At 37.3% G+C, this 15,306-nt stretch overlaps 1 protein-coding gene across 2 annotated transcripts in view; it reads right to left on the bottom strand.

Annotated features, from left to right (window-relative positions):
* MET (MET proto-oncogene, receptor tyrosine kinase) overlaps positions 1-15,306 on the bottom strand; it is a 145,732-nt gene that overhangs the window by 120,047 nt on the left and 10,379 nt on the right. The window lies entirely within an intron of this gene.

Raw genomic sequence — 15,306 nt, 5'->3', positions numbered from 1 at the left:
GTCATTAGAAACAAAGAAACTGAAAGAACTATACCAGTTAAACTATTAGAAACAAAGCTTCCTAACTGGAATTTTTACATCAAGTGAAAACGAAAAACTCTAGCTGGTTTCACATAAAGATGCATTGTACAGATGGACATGACTCCACATAGTTTAATTTTAGAACTCAAGCCAGAACGAGTAATTTTAGAGAACCATTATGAGATGCAAACAATGTTCTGTATTAAGACAATACAGCAACTAAGTTAGACTCATTTAGCAATAAAGTCAGAAACAGCAAGTTTCTTTCTTAACCGCTTGCTGGTTGTTTAATGTGGTTTAATATCTGTGGTTAATGACTAGGTTGATATTTAAGCCTTCTCAGTTAGTCAAGTAAAGGAACTGTGGTTCAGATTCATTTATTCTAGAAATCACAGCAGGCATTGTTTTCTTGGGAGCATGTAGAATTACTAGTCTAAATTTAGCTTCCTTTTGGAAGAAAACAATCATAAATTCTAGAAGCAATATGATCACATGCTGTTTATAGGATTTTGTGTGCAGAGGAAAGGTATGGTTATAATTTGGCTATAGCAGACCTATTGTTTTGGATAGACAAATGCTTAACTTAATGTGAGATCACTAGAAACATAAAAACAGCAAACTGAAAATGTATAAAATAAAATGTTCAGGACTAAAGTCCTAGAATTATTTCTCAGAGAAAAACAACATATTGTTTATTACCAAGTCAAAAGCTATTTAGTAAAAAAAAAACCAAAAACCAAAAAACAAAAAAAAACCACATTATCTTAACATTCCATTGTATGCACATGGACAGTATTTCTAGTTTTCAACGAGTGTATTTGTTTTTCAGTTTTGAAAAACTTAAGGTACACGTTACAAACCTTGTTAGTTCTAATTATAAAAGTTGAAGGCAAGGTGGTAGGTTAGAAAGGAGAGGACTTAGAAGGAATAGAAACCAAATAGCTATTACTCTTTCCCCTTCTTTTTTGGTGCATAATTCTGACAGGACAAAAGGAACCTTTAAAAACTTACTAGGCATTATAACTATGCTAAAGACTAACCCTAGGTCTACAAAATCTAACAACTAGTATGTGCATGGCTCTGTGCTTGCACTATGGAAATGGGATGTGGCACTTACTCTTCAGTAAACCTACAGTGTGGTTGAGAGACAGCACACATACAAAAATAACAAGAATACACAGCATTATAATACCCTGCATAGCACTAACCAAAGCTAAAAGCATTAAGAGAGGGGGGAATAATTCGTACTTAGAATTATTATGATTATGAGCAGTGTGTGCAAAGATACAGAGGCAGGAAAGAGAATATGGCATGGCCAGAAGAACTGCCCAGAGGGCCCAGAGAACTGCATGTAGTAAGCCCAGAGAAGCCCAAGGAAAGCAAATGGGGGACATAAAAACTGTTGGAGCAATATTCCAAAAAGAGTAAAAAGAGGCACTTTCAAGAGCCTAGAACATAAGAGAGATCACTCTTTCTGAGACAGCAGGTGAGGATAAGTCAGATGAAGATAAGTACAGACACTGAGGGAGTTCAGGGAATATGACCTCAATATTCTAAAAATAAATTAGGGTATATGACCATCACTGAAAGTAATGGTTACAGAAGAGGGACTAGGTTCTTCAGATTGGAGAAAGAGGTTTAGAATAGCTACAATAAGGCATGCAAAAACAGGTCAGCAGGAAATGAAAGTAAGGATTGCTTAATAGCTCCTAAGATAAAACACAATGTGTTGTGGCTTTCTCTTCAAGTAGAAAGAGTTCTAGTTGGACCAGAGGGCAAAGCAAAGTGTCATTAAGGTGAAGAAGTGAAAGAGGTATAAGCCATATAATAATAACAATAACATGTACTGAATGCTTACCATGTGCCAGGCATTCTGCTAAACCCTCTGATTTACTCTTTATAAACACCCTTTTCTTTTTAGGTTTATTTATTTGAGAGAGAGAGAGAGAGAGAGGGAGGAAGAGAGAGAGAGAGAGAAAGAGAGAGAAAGGGGAAAAGAGAGAGAAAGGGGGAGAGAGAGAGAATGGAGAGCACAAGCAGGGAAGGGTCAGAGAGAGAGAGAGACGGAGAGAGAGAGAGAATCCCAAGCTGGCTCCATACTGTCAGCTCCGAGCCCGAAGCAGGGCTCTCACCCATGACCCATGAAATCATGACCTGAATTGAAACTGAGTCAGAGGCTTAACTGACTGAGCCACCCAGGCGCCCCTATAAACACCCTTTGAAGTAGAAAGTATTATTATTCTCCTCTACCAGATGAGTAAACTAGCCAAAAGTCACACAGAACCAAATTCAATCCCATGTCTGCCTGACAGGAATCTGTCCAGGCTCTTAAATGCTTCACTAGTACTGAAGCAGCTTCCTAAGCTAAGAAGAGAGTGCACTGGAGCAGAAGTTAGACAATCAGAGCCCTGGGACTTGCCCTTTCCCTCCCTAGCTGTAGGACTCTGGATAGTTCATCCACCTCTCGATCCTGGAGTGCAATATCTTCACACAATTGTTTTAAGTATGAAAAAGAGATCTCATCTTTGAAAGCTTTGGCCGTTATACAGTGTATATATAAATGCAGGGTGTTGTACTTGGTATTTACATATGTAATTCTCATTGTTTTGAAACGTACTAGAAAATTGTTGGCAATAGTGGGGGGAATGACAAGAAGTAGAGGAAAAGAAGGGTTTAAAACAATTTTTCCTCTGAGAAGACAAAATTAAATTCCAAACAAACTATAAATATGTGTCTAAAACTTCTAGAATATATTATGGGGGAAAATTAAATGAACTTCTTGATATGGTATTAGTGTATCTTCTAAAATTGGGAACATTAGCCTACTACATAATTTATCACTGTATTTTCTTTAGGAAATATAGTAAAGAAAGAAAATAAATGAACCATTACTGCCAAAAGAAAAAAAAAAAGCATTACAACCAATTTGTACCTTAGTTGATATCCATTAATGCAATGTGGAGGGTGAATGACTTTTTCCTTTAGGCTTTCTGAAGGAGCCTTCAAAACGAACTTTTTTTGTTTTTAACCTGAGGTATTAAATTATGTTTTAAAAACAAGGTCCATATCTTAAAGTTGGTATAGAAGTCACTCACAGTAAGTACTAAACCTCAATTAACTAGAATCCGAGAAAATGTACAAATATACTAATGGGCTTTGTTGTTATCTCACTTGATGAGAAGGCAAATCATAAGAAAACCAGTAGGGAAGGAGGATATTTTTTCTGTTTAAGGGGAAAAAAAAACATTGCAGAATATCCCTGGAGTTAGCTAACCCAGTCTTCTTCTTCTTTACATTCTTTTGATACCAAGCAGTGAAGCCATATTTCAGACTGAGAAATCAAAGAAAGGTTTTTGTTTTTTTTTTTAAATTAAAGCAAATAACCAGGGTTAGAGCCCATTGTCAACAATAGGACTTTTAATTAAAATACAGGTTTCTGTTTAATCCTCAGATAATGAGAACACTTAAACATCCCATTTCCTTGATCATTTCAATTAATTAAGTCTCCTCCCCATTAACAAAGGTGTATGTTGGTTAGACTAGATCTTCTCCAGGAAATGTCTGTCTTTCATAAGGAATGGAGGAGGGACCCCTTCTGGAACTATTTCTTGCTGAGCTATGTAGCCTGATGACACTGCTGGTTAAATAAGTGGCAGTTGAATAGTCAAGTGCACAGGCTCTGGAGACAGACTGCGAAGTTTAAAACCATTTGCTGTCTGTGTGCCCCTTGGGCAAATAACTTCTCTGAGCCTCTGTTTACTCATCTGAGATATGGGAGTGATTGTAATTATCAGTGAATCTCAGACTAGTAGGGGAGACAGACAAATAGACCGCAGTTTAAACTCAATGTGGAACGGTCTATGAGGGTCCCTGAAGGGGAGCTTAACCAGGCTTGGGGAGTCAGGCAGGCATCAATCAATCATGGTCTTTTCCTCATAACGCATCCAGAATCCTGAGGTGTAGCCTGGGGGAGAAACTAAGTTTTGCTTGTCGCAGTGCAGCCAAATAGTTGTATGACCCAAAGCCAGTCACCCAACTTCTTTGGCCTCAGCTGCTTTCTTATTTGCAAAATGATAGTGTTGAACTCCTCATGTGCTGGAGCCCTCTGTCTCATGACAGCCTATTGCGTGCATCTCTTCCCAACTCTGAGTTCAGTGACCTATCTTGAAATCCACCTTGGGTGGAGTATTTACACCACAGAAATTGGCAAACATTACAAATCAGGGCTTTTTTTCCTTCCCTGAAGATTATTAAATATTTATAGGCACACTCCTGGGCTGAACTAATGACCTCCAAAAGTGATTTTCTAACTGTAATAATTTTCAACTCTGAGATTGTTTTTATACAATTACATTCTACTTCAATGCTATTGCATTGGCATATATTGCTTTTTCTTTTCTATCTGTATAATCTGCCAGATCGGGATGTGTGAGCAATTTTAATATTTATATTGGTAGTGACTCCAGAAATACTTTCATTTTTCATACATTTTTGTCTTGATACATTTATTCCTGTGATGTGCCTGGATCAGGCTTTCAATATAGAATGACTTTTTTACTGTTTCTGTTTATTCCTTCTTTCTGAAATAGTGCTAGCCATCTAACCAACTTTGAGCTCCTTACTAAAAGGAACACGTAAAGATGATTCAAACAGATTGACTAATTCATTCTGTTACCATGTTGTACACATAGCAGGTGAAAATGAATCATCCATAAAACATTTCTTTATTTCTTTTCAGTTGATAGTTAAGATAATCTCACTGGCAAAACATTTCCTGGGAGTAATTATCTGAATGGCACCTTGGCTATTAAACTCTTGGTATTTAGGAGTATTTCCTCTAAAGAGATTACTCTGTTAGCTAGGAATATCAGCTCAGCCTAAACTTAAGACAAACTACTCCACTATGTCTGCCATCTATCTGCCTCTAGTTTTCTCATTAAACTAACTTACATTGGTTTTTCATTCCCCAGAAATATATTTAATTCTCAAAGAATTTATTGAGTTGCCACCTGTGCCTATCACTATTACTGCTGTTGTCATTACTGTCCTCCTCATCAACAAAAACCGATCACAAAGCACATGTGTGTTGTAGTCAAGCACTGATATCTCAGGAAAAAACACCACAGGTGTAATGGAATACATTTGTAAGAGAAATTTTCTAGACTTTGACAGAGATAACTTTGCTTTCTTTAGGAACTGATTTTCTTAAAATCATAATAATTTACAATTACATAAATAGCACTATATAGTTTACAAGGTACAGTCAGTTACATCCCCACCTCGAGTCTGCATAATTATAAGGTAAGCATTATTCCTGTGTTTTCAGATAATGAAACTGAGATTCATAGAAGATAAAATATTATGTAAAATGTACTAAACATGCAACATAGTTCTTGTTTCTAATGTTTTTAAAACATGTATCGTGCTTATTTGAGCTGTTTTAAATTATTTGCATTTCCTAGAAAATATTTTTATTCAAAAGCACAATATTTTGGTAAACATTTGTTTTTACCTACCCAGTTCTCAATGTCTCTACTACTGGCAACTCGTTTGAAAACCCTCCCCCTTCTATCTAATGGGGCTGCCATCACATGGCTTACCTCCTTACCACAAGGTGAGCTTGCAGACCAAGCTGGCCTTTCAATGAGCTTTTCCTTTGATGCAGAGCTTGGTCAGGATAAGCACGTGACCAAAGCAAGACCAATCAGAGTCTTTTTAAGATTTAATACAGATACTGGGAGAGGACCTCTCTCTTTCAAAGATCACAAGCACTAAAAATGATGTTAACTTAGAGCATCTAATGCCCAACTTTTGGCATCCATTATGTGGAGAAAGCCTGACTGAACATGAAACTGACCCATGTGACAGGAGAACCCAGACACGGAGAAAGGGAAGTTCTCGATGTTATTGTTCAAGCCTCTGTGCCCACCATGTGTAAAACTAATGGAAACCAGTGAAATCTTTCTTCCTTCCTTTCTCTCTCTCTTTTTTTCCATCAGCAGTTTCATTGTGATTCTTTATTCCTTGCTCCTAAATAAGTCCTCACCAAACAATGTCCAGTTGAAAATACTACAAACCTCTGAATTCAAACACAAAGTCAAGTGCATAAAAGCAATTTTAAGTAAAATATTACAGTAATTAGAACAAAGAACAAAGATGGTTTCCTTATTTACTTGAATAATTAAATATTTCACTCTGATGGGGCGTCTGGGTGGCTCAGTTGGTTAAGTGTCTGACTTCAGTTCAGGTCATGATCTCATGGTCTGTGGGTTCCAGCCCTGCATCGGGCTCAGTGCTGACAGATTAGAGCCTGCAGCCTGCTTCAGATTCTGTGTCTCCCTCTCTCCGCCCCTCCCCCACTGGTGCACTGGCTCTCTCTCGCTCTCTCTCAAAAGTAAATAAACGTTTAAAAAATTTAAATATTTCACTTTGGATTTAGAAACACACTTATTAGTTAAAATTTCTGAGGTGGTATACTAGTTTTTTCCTGCCATATAATTCCAAATTTTTTCTATATTTACATAATATAACCTCAAGACAGAAATAATGTATCTAAGTGAAGAGGCAAGATATAAAAAGCAGAAAACATTTCAATCCTGCTTTTAAGTATATAAAAGGGATTTACGATGATGGAAAATGGCCGAGGCCCCATATTAAGGAAATTGCAGCCATAAAAAACAGTCATAGCTAAATCTCCAGGAGGACTTGCCAGAGTGAAATCCTAAGAAAAATTCTTAGCCTTCTCCACACTTATATTATTTCTATTAATTTTAAAAGTAGGCCCATAAAAGCAAAGTTAAGAGATTCTAATAGGAGATTCCTGATGTCATTTAAAATACTGTATTTATAAACATTCACTGCATATGAATCATATTATATCACACAATATTAGTCAAATGTTTGTCAACATCCATTGGACACCATGCACTTATCTAGATACTGAGAGTTCCCACACTCAAAAAAGAATGCAGTCTGTGGACTTGAAGACAGAAAGATAAATGCTAAAAATCTAAGTGTATAACCTAAATTGAAAAGTGAATGGATCTACCAGGCTGTCGAGAAAGCAAATTTTAAAACATTCTTTGTTGAACATTGGATTCTTATACCTAAAGATTTACTAGTGTTACGAGCATCAAAAAAGCCTAAATTGACTTTAGAAAGATGAAACAATATGCCATGTCAAAAATCCCATCTAATGTAGTCAGATACTACTTTGACAATGATTTTTAACAGTAAGTTGAGGACAGAAGAAATCTTGAGGATTTTTCAGCCTATCCAATTTCTCTATAATATGACCACATTTAAATGATCTGAATACTCAAGGGTCAATCCTATGTCTGATATTTACAAACTCTTTTGTTTGACAACAGTCTTCCCAACAGTTCATAAAACCTACTAGAAAAGAGGTAAAGTGTAGTGGAGAGAGTATGGGCTTTGGTGTCAGAATTTGATGTGATGTGAATCTGGGCTTTACCACTTACATACCTTACGACTGTAAGTGTCAGTTTCTATCTAAAGCATCGGGATAATGATACACATCTTGTGGGTTGGCCATGAAGGTTAAAGATAAATCATGAGACACTGGCATTCATTCATGCAGCATACATTGGCATTCAATAAATGTGGCTATCATGCTTATCCTAAGTTGTGTTTTAGCCAGTTTTTGCCTGCCTTCATCAAAAATGAGGAACTTGGCACAGTCTAGTGGGTGAGCCCACTCCAAATGCTTGGTGACTATTTCATCACCTTAATCCTCTCAGTTTAAATACTGTTATTTCTTATTTTCCCACACTTTGGCATTTGTGGTTTTTCTCTAAACCTGTCAAGTTCCTGAAGTTGCTCTTAAGTTGCCCTCCAAGACAAAGACCATGGTAAAAGTCTTCCACTCTAAGGAAGAACAACAAAAAAGGAAAAATTACTTTACCACTTTAAAGAAGAGTAAACCCACATCCTCACTGAAGTTTTAGCAAATAAAGATACAGGATTCCCAGTTAAATTTGAATTTCAGATAATAATGAATACTTTTTAGTATAAATAAGTCCCATGAATATATTTAAAAAATTTTTTTAATGTTTATTTTTGAGAGAGAGAGAGAGAGAGAGAGAGAGACAGAATCTGAAGCAGGCTTCAGGCTCTGTCTGAGCTGTCAGCACAGACCCCAATGCAGGGCTTGAACTCAAGAACCATGAGATCATGACCTGAGCAGCAGTCAGACACTCAACTGACTGAGCCACCCAGGCACCCCTCCATGAATATATTTTATGTGACAATCCTAGCTGTAAGCAAATGGAGAAAAATCAGGGAACAACTACCCTTTTTACTAACAGAATTCAGATTGAAAAGATTTTGGCCAAACATATTTATCTATTGGAGTAGAACAGTATTTTTAAGGTTTTTATAGCACATATATGTTGCATAACTGCATATGATTATTTTGTTTCTGTTGTTTTGTTGCTATGTGTCTAAAACATGCTGTTTTCAAAGTGATTATCTGTACACAATAAACTTTATTTGTACAGTAAACTTTACACAGTAAACTGCTCCTAACGGGTGATTTTAAGTATCATGTGAAGATACAATTATGTGAAAGGGAGTAAAAATTTTTTTTTTAATTAAAAATCAAGGAAAAGATTTGTGTGCTTGTGGAGAAAAGTTATACTATATAAGGCAATCTGTCATTGACACAAAATTTCTAAAACAAAGAAAGTATCTTTAGATTGATTTGTATACTTAATTTATAACAAAAAAGCTTACTAAAAATCACATATAGGTGGCTATAGGAGAAAACAAGTTAGACTAAACTTGGTGCAATAATAATTTTCACATGTTATAATTAATTAATGTTTTAGGGGCTCCTCTAAACATTGAGGCTTGATTACTACACAAATGTTATTTCTTTGAAAAAGACCTAAATAGTGCTTTTATTCAGATCCTTATCCAATACTGCATCCTTTCTTCTTCCAAAAAACATTTTTAAAGTTGAAAATCATAGAATTATAGCGTTAGAAAAAGCCAACTGTGCATTTTCTAGTTGTAACATATGACTGAGACCATTGTCCAAATCTGATCTGGTAAGAATACAGATAAAAGAATAGAATTTCATTATATTCTCAAGATTATCCTTCATATATTCATAATCTGTTAGTAAACATCTTTGTCCTTTTAAGAATTGCTGAAAGTATTCAAGTTCTGGGAAAGAAGAATAAATGGACATTTGTTTTAACATTGTACATACTATAAAAAGTCCTATTGAGAAAATACATTGAATTGTCAGAGTTCTGAATGATTGGAAAGGCTTTTGTCGCATTAATAAGTTGTAGGTCAGACAAGAACGTTTCATTACCCTTGAAAACGTGAACACTGAACTTTCACTGCTAAGAAAGTGCTAAGAAGGTTGAAATCCTATAAAAGTACTTAAAAATAATTTTTGGCCTAATGGATAGGTGTAATTTTATAGTTTAGATTGTGCAGAAGTGCTACCAGGTTTTCTTCAATTAATCCGGGGACAGTGAATAATGAGAAAGTACAAATCTCACTTGAGAAACATCTTCCTAAGCATGTAAGTTAAAATAAAATAAGCTTAGCAACTTTTTCCAGTTGTATTCAAGCACAGGGTTGGAATACGATAAACCTGACTGAATAGTCAGAATGTGAAGCACTAAAGGGAGACCAGTTAGAAAGGAAGCTGGTACATTACTCATTAATGAATCAGACATATTTCCCTTCCTCAGTGTTTGAAAATGTCCCCAGCAGAAGGCATGGTGAATTCCAAGTGTGGGGAGTTGTGCTCAGAATTGGGTCTATATAACTGATGAAACCTCCTGTGGTGTTACCTAAAGCAGAAATCAAATGGTTGTGAGAAATGGTGGTGGTGAGTGGATCCCATTTGTGTCCTGGTGGCTGTCATGTAAAAAGGAACCAGCACCTAGGGAAAGGGAGACAATGGGAGAGGCATGAGGGTGCCTAAACTGGAAATATACAGTCAAATCCATGTGATGTGGGCATTACTCTGTAACACTAATTTCACTAAGTTCTTCGGGTAGGTCTGAATTTTATTTTGCTCATACCTGAGTATTTTTCTTGGAAATCAAAGTTAGCAAGTAGATTCTCTCCCAGGGGAATGAACTAGGGACCTTTTTCAAGATAAATTTTGTCAGTATATAACATAGTCTTTTTCAGGAAAAGTAGAAAAAACTTTTAGAAATCATAAAAATACTATGAATGGAAGGAATAGCCAAACCTATCACATTTTATATAGATGTGGATTCCTTGGCTGAACATAATGCAATTAACAGTGTTGGGAGAAAAATTAAAAGCATATAAATATCACTACATTGAGTTCAATATATAATCAGAGAATAAAAGAGCCAAATAAACTTTCTATAAAAATCTTAAAATACTTTTAAAGGGATAGAGAATGTCAAGCAAAAGCTATCCTTGTAAAAAACAGAACAGTACAGAAAATAAGTACATAGGTACAAAATTCAATTTCTAAAACTCAGTAAATACTTTGGGTCCTTGAAAAATCAATAAACCAAAAGGTGAGGACATTAGGACAACTTAAAAACAACTGTGCTCAGGATTGTGTTTATATAACTGATCAATTCAAGGAAAAATAATCCAGGGCATTTGTGTTTGTGTGTAAGGGGGAGTTGTGTGTGTGTGTTTGAGGGAGAAAGAAACAGAAAGAGAAAGGAGAGGACAAGACAAAAAAACAAAAACGAAAACAAACCAAAAACATTTCAACCATATCAGTGTTGCTCACTGACTGGCAGTTCCAGCCTCCCACCCCACCGTGCTATAAAGTGCTATGAAGACAGGTGCACATTGCTGAAGGAACACAGAGGGACAAACAGCTAATTGTAGCCGAGAGGCAGAGCCAAGGAGTATGTTAGCATGGAGATAATACTTGAGCTGGGTCTTGCAGGTTAGGAGTTGCTTAGGCACAGTGGAGGCAGGGGACAGGCAGGACACACACACACAGGCACCTAGAGGAGAATGTGCAGGGCTGTTCAGGAAGTTGGCACAGAGACTATGTGGGCTGGGCTGGGTATGGACGAAACTGAAAGATTAGTCCAGGGCCACATCATAGAAAGCCTTATACATCCTGTTGAGGGATCTGTAGTTTATCTGTAGTAAAGAGTCACTGGAAGGTTTTAAGCAGGAGATGGAAATGAGCATAGTACTTGTAATTACACATATTAGACAATTTTGGTGACAATGTGGTGAGGTGGATTGGAGTGGAAAAAAGCTAGATGCCAGAAGACACAACAGAAGGTCACTGCATCTGTCCAGGCAATTGAAGATAAAGACTGACAACAGTGAAGATTCCCTGATCTATATCTTCATCTCTTTATCTCCAGAGAGTCCATAAATCCATCTCTCAAGCATGAGTTTTGTTATGTCCAACAGCTATTTAAGACAGATTTAAGCTATTTAAATCTGACAAATATTAATTAAGGCTTTAATATGTGTGAGGTACTTAGGGTGGGGTGGGGGTACATCAGTAAACAAAATAAACAATTCTGCTTTTATGAAACTTACTTTCTAGCAGTTAGATACAGAAAATAAATTATACATGTAGTGTGTTACAACGTGAGGAGTGTTGAGCGCTACTGGAAAGACAGAGAGAGAGAGAGAAGGAAGGTGGTGGGAAAGGTTTGTGGCTTTGAAAAATTGAGGAGGTAGCTTTTGAGGAAAGAGTTGAAGGACAGGAATTAGCCAATCTGAGATGTGAAGAGATTTCTTTTTTTCTTGCAGAGGCAAGAGGGACCAAACTGAAAGCATGCCTGATGTGTCTTATTTGTTAATAACACTGGACTCTGGTGATGGGGAGATGAGATCAGAGTGGACAAAGAATCAGACCATACAGGGCCTTGTAGGCCACTGTGAGACTGGGTCTTTTACTGGAGTGAATGTGGGTGTTGAGCAAGGCAGTAAATATATTTGAATGGAATCACCTTGACTGTGTGTGTGTGTAAGAAGACTGGTGGTGGCAGGGGGATGGGATAGGGCAAAAATGGAGAAATGAAATCAGTTGGGAGACTGTTGTAGTAGTCCGGGTGAGTGATGGCAGTAGCTTGGGCAAGAGAGGAAGGAGTGAGTGATGAGAGGTAGCTGAATTCTGGTTATATTTTGAAGACAGAGCTATGAAGATTTGGTAAAGGAGTTGGAGATAAAGTGTGCAAGAAAAAAGGAATCATGAATACTCCAAATATTTTGGTTTTTGTAACAGGGACAATGATTTTGCCACTTACTGACATGGAGAAAGAAGCTGGTGGGTGGACCAAGCCTGGCAGAAATGTATGACAATCAGGCAGTTTAGTTCTGTTCATGTTTGAGATACTTTTTAGGGAAGAAAGGTCTGTACTAGAGATTTAAATTGGGAAATTGTCTGTGTAACGATGGTGGTATGAAAAGCCATGAGACTGAATGAGACCACCAAGGAAAGGAGTGTAGAGAATGCAGAGGAAGCCTGTGTGCTGAGGCACACCAAACCAGGAGGCTGAGGAGAAGAAGGTGAATGAGAAAAGTAGACTAAGAAGAAACAGTCAGATGTTCTTCCCATGAAAACTTATTTTACCACTTCAAATCCTATCTCAATGCCTAACATTCCCACTTTTCCAGGACATCACCCTTGACTCCCATAGGTGTTTTAAACATGTTCATCTGCTTCCACTCACAGTTTAAGGTGGTATCACTTCTTGCCTGGATTACAACAGCTTCCTACCTGGTATTCCTGTTCTATTCTTGCCCCTGATCATCCATTACCCAATGTACCAGAGATATCTTTCTAAAACGACAATCTGATTATGTCACTTTGCTGTTTAAAAACAGTTCAACTTGTGGCGGCTGGGTGGCTCAGCTGGTTTAGCATCCGACTTTGGCTCAGGTCATGATCTCACAGTCTGTGGGTTCGAGCCCTATGTCGGGCTCTGTGCTGACAGCTCAGAGCCTGAAGCCCTCTTTGGATTCTGTGTCTCCCTCTCTCTCTCTACTCCTCCCCCACCCCTCTGAAAAATAAACATTAAGAAAAATAAACAATTTAAAAAAAAAAAAACAGTTCGACTCCTGGGGCGCTGGGTGGCTCAGTTGGTTAAGCGTCAAACTCTTGCTCTCGGCTTAGATCATGATCTTACAGTTTGTGAGTTTGAGCCCCATGTAGGGCTCTGTGCTAACAGTGTGGAGCTGCTTGGGATTCTCTCTCTCCCTCTCCCTCTCCCTCTGTCCCTCTTACCCGTGTGTGTGTATGTGTGTGTGTGTGTGTGTGTGTGTACTCTCTCAAAATAAATAACTTAAAAAAGAAAGCAGTTCAACTCCTTAGCACATGTTAAAAACCATTCATGATTTGGCTTCTGCTTAACTCTCCAGCCTTGCCTTTTGCCATCGTCCCCCTAGAAATCTAGGCTCTAGCTATTTTCCCCTTCTGCAAGTTGCTGAAGTAGGCCATGAGCTCTCCCACTCTGGGTCTCAGCACATATGGATCCCTCTCTATGGAACACTTTTGTCCTCACCTTCACCTGATTAACTAACTCTCTCTTCAAGTCTCATTGTAGGTGACACTTCTTTCAGGAAGCCTTCTCTGTTGCCTCTCTCACCCTCTAGAAAGAGTAGAAACTGTTCCATGTGCTCACATATCAAACCTGCCTTATCCTTAGTTACACTTTATTATGTTGAGTTGTAATTTACTTGTTTGTAACTCCCACTAGACTAAAAACTCCATTTTTAGCCCCTAGCAGTACACAGCACTTGGCAAGGATTTGTTGAAGAATGGATAATGAAATGAATTAGTAAAGAATGACCCTGTACAAAGACTCTGGCAGTATGGATATAACAGAAAAAAAAGAAGACTAGATTAGAAAGATATTAAAGAGATAAAATTTATGTGACAATGATCTAACATGGGTTTTGATCATAGGGGAAGAATCAGAAGTCAGGGATGACTAAAAAATATCTATCTTGGTGTCAAAAGCAAAGGTAAGATAAATAGGCAGAGAAAAGTTATGGGGCAAAAAAATAGTTCAGTTAATAACTCTGAGGTATCTGTTGGTCATTCAAGTGCAAGTGTCTATAAGGTAGCTAATAAATGGGCATGGTGGTCTAGAGCAGAGAGAGTCAGACATGACAATTGTGAATCATTGGTCCATCAGTGTATTTGAAGTAATGGAGGTAAGTAAGATCACGTATGGGCATGTTCAGTATGCAGAAAGAAGAAATTCAAGCTTTAGATATAAAGTTGAAATCTAAACTCTAAAAAGAAAAGTTTGAGTGGTATTTCAGAAGCTAGAAATTTCAAAAAGGAGGAGCAATATGTATGGTGTCAAATCTCACAGGGGGGTCAACTGGGATAAAAACAAGTGTCCATCAGATTTCACTATGAGGAAGTTGCTGGTTATTAGAGTGAAGACATCTTCTTGGTAGATGGGAACAGACTGCTTGAGTGGAATGAATTAATGAATGAGAATAGAGACAATGAGTTAGAAATTATTTTCAAGAATTTTTTATTTAAAGGATAAGGCAGAAATAGAAGTGAATACTTAAGATAAATACTTAAGGTAAATGTATAGTAAAAATCCTATCAGAATGTCTGGATTTTTTTTTTTTTCTAGAAGCAGCAGCAAGTTGAGTAAGAGCTGAATGAAAACAGTGAGGGAGATTTTAAAACATGGTAGGGGTGGGCAGGGAGGGTGGGACAGATGAAGCAAGGTGCTCAAAGATGTGGGAGAAGAATAGAATCAAGACCACAGGGTGAAAAGACCATTTTATCATTTGAGACAGAAGCAGGGAGGTAATAACGGGTATATGGAAACCATCTGGGCTTCTGTTTACTCTCTAAACCATAAAGGGAGATATTACACTGAGAGTAAAGGAAGCAAAAGAAAGAAAGTTTGGAATCATTGTGGGAATGGGGGAAAATGGGCAATGACCAAAACAAAAGTTCTCTTGAGGTGATACTAATCCTAATGCACAATGCTGATTTCAGTTGAGTGTCCAAGCAGTCAGCAAGATAGATTTGGGAATTAAACGGTTCCATAATCATGACGTTGGTAGTGAATTCTTGTAATGTTTATATAACTCATCAGATATATGGGCCTTTAGGGCAATGCTAGCATTTATTTTTATTTCAAAACCAGTTTTATTAAAATCTACAAGGAATAATTTCAGAGAAAAGAAAACACACTGAAACAGATACTCTGCTCTCTTTTCAATAAAACCAACAATCTGAAGATGTTAAAGAAATGAATCAGATATAATGATCATCTAACTGTGAAAATTAAAACCCAT

The sequence above is a fragment of the Panthera tigris genome, chromosome A2, assembly GCF_018350195.1.
Source record: "Panthera tigris isolate Pti1 chromosome A2, P.tigris_Pti1_mat1.1, whole genome shotgun sequence".
NCBI classification, from domain to species: domain Eukaryota; kingdom Metazoa; phylum Chordata; class Mammalia; order Carnivora; family Felidae; genus Panthera; species Panthera tigris.
The sequence above is the reverse complement of the archived record's forward strand: the minus strand, read 5'-3'. Positions and strand labels throughout refer to the sequence as shown.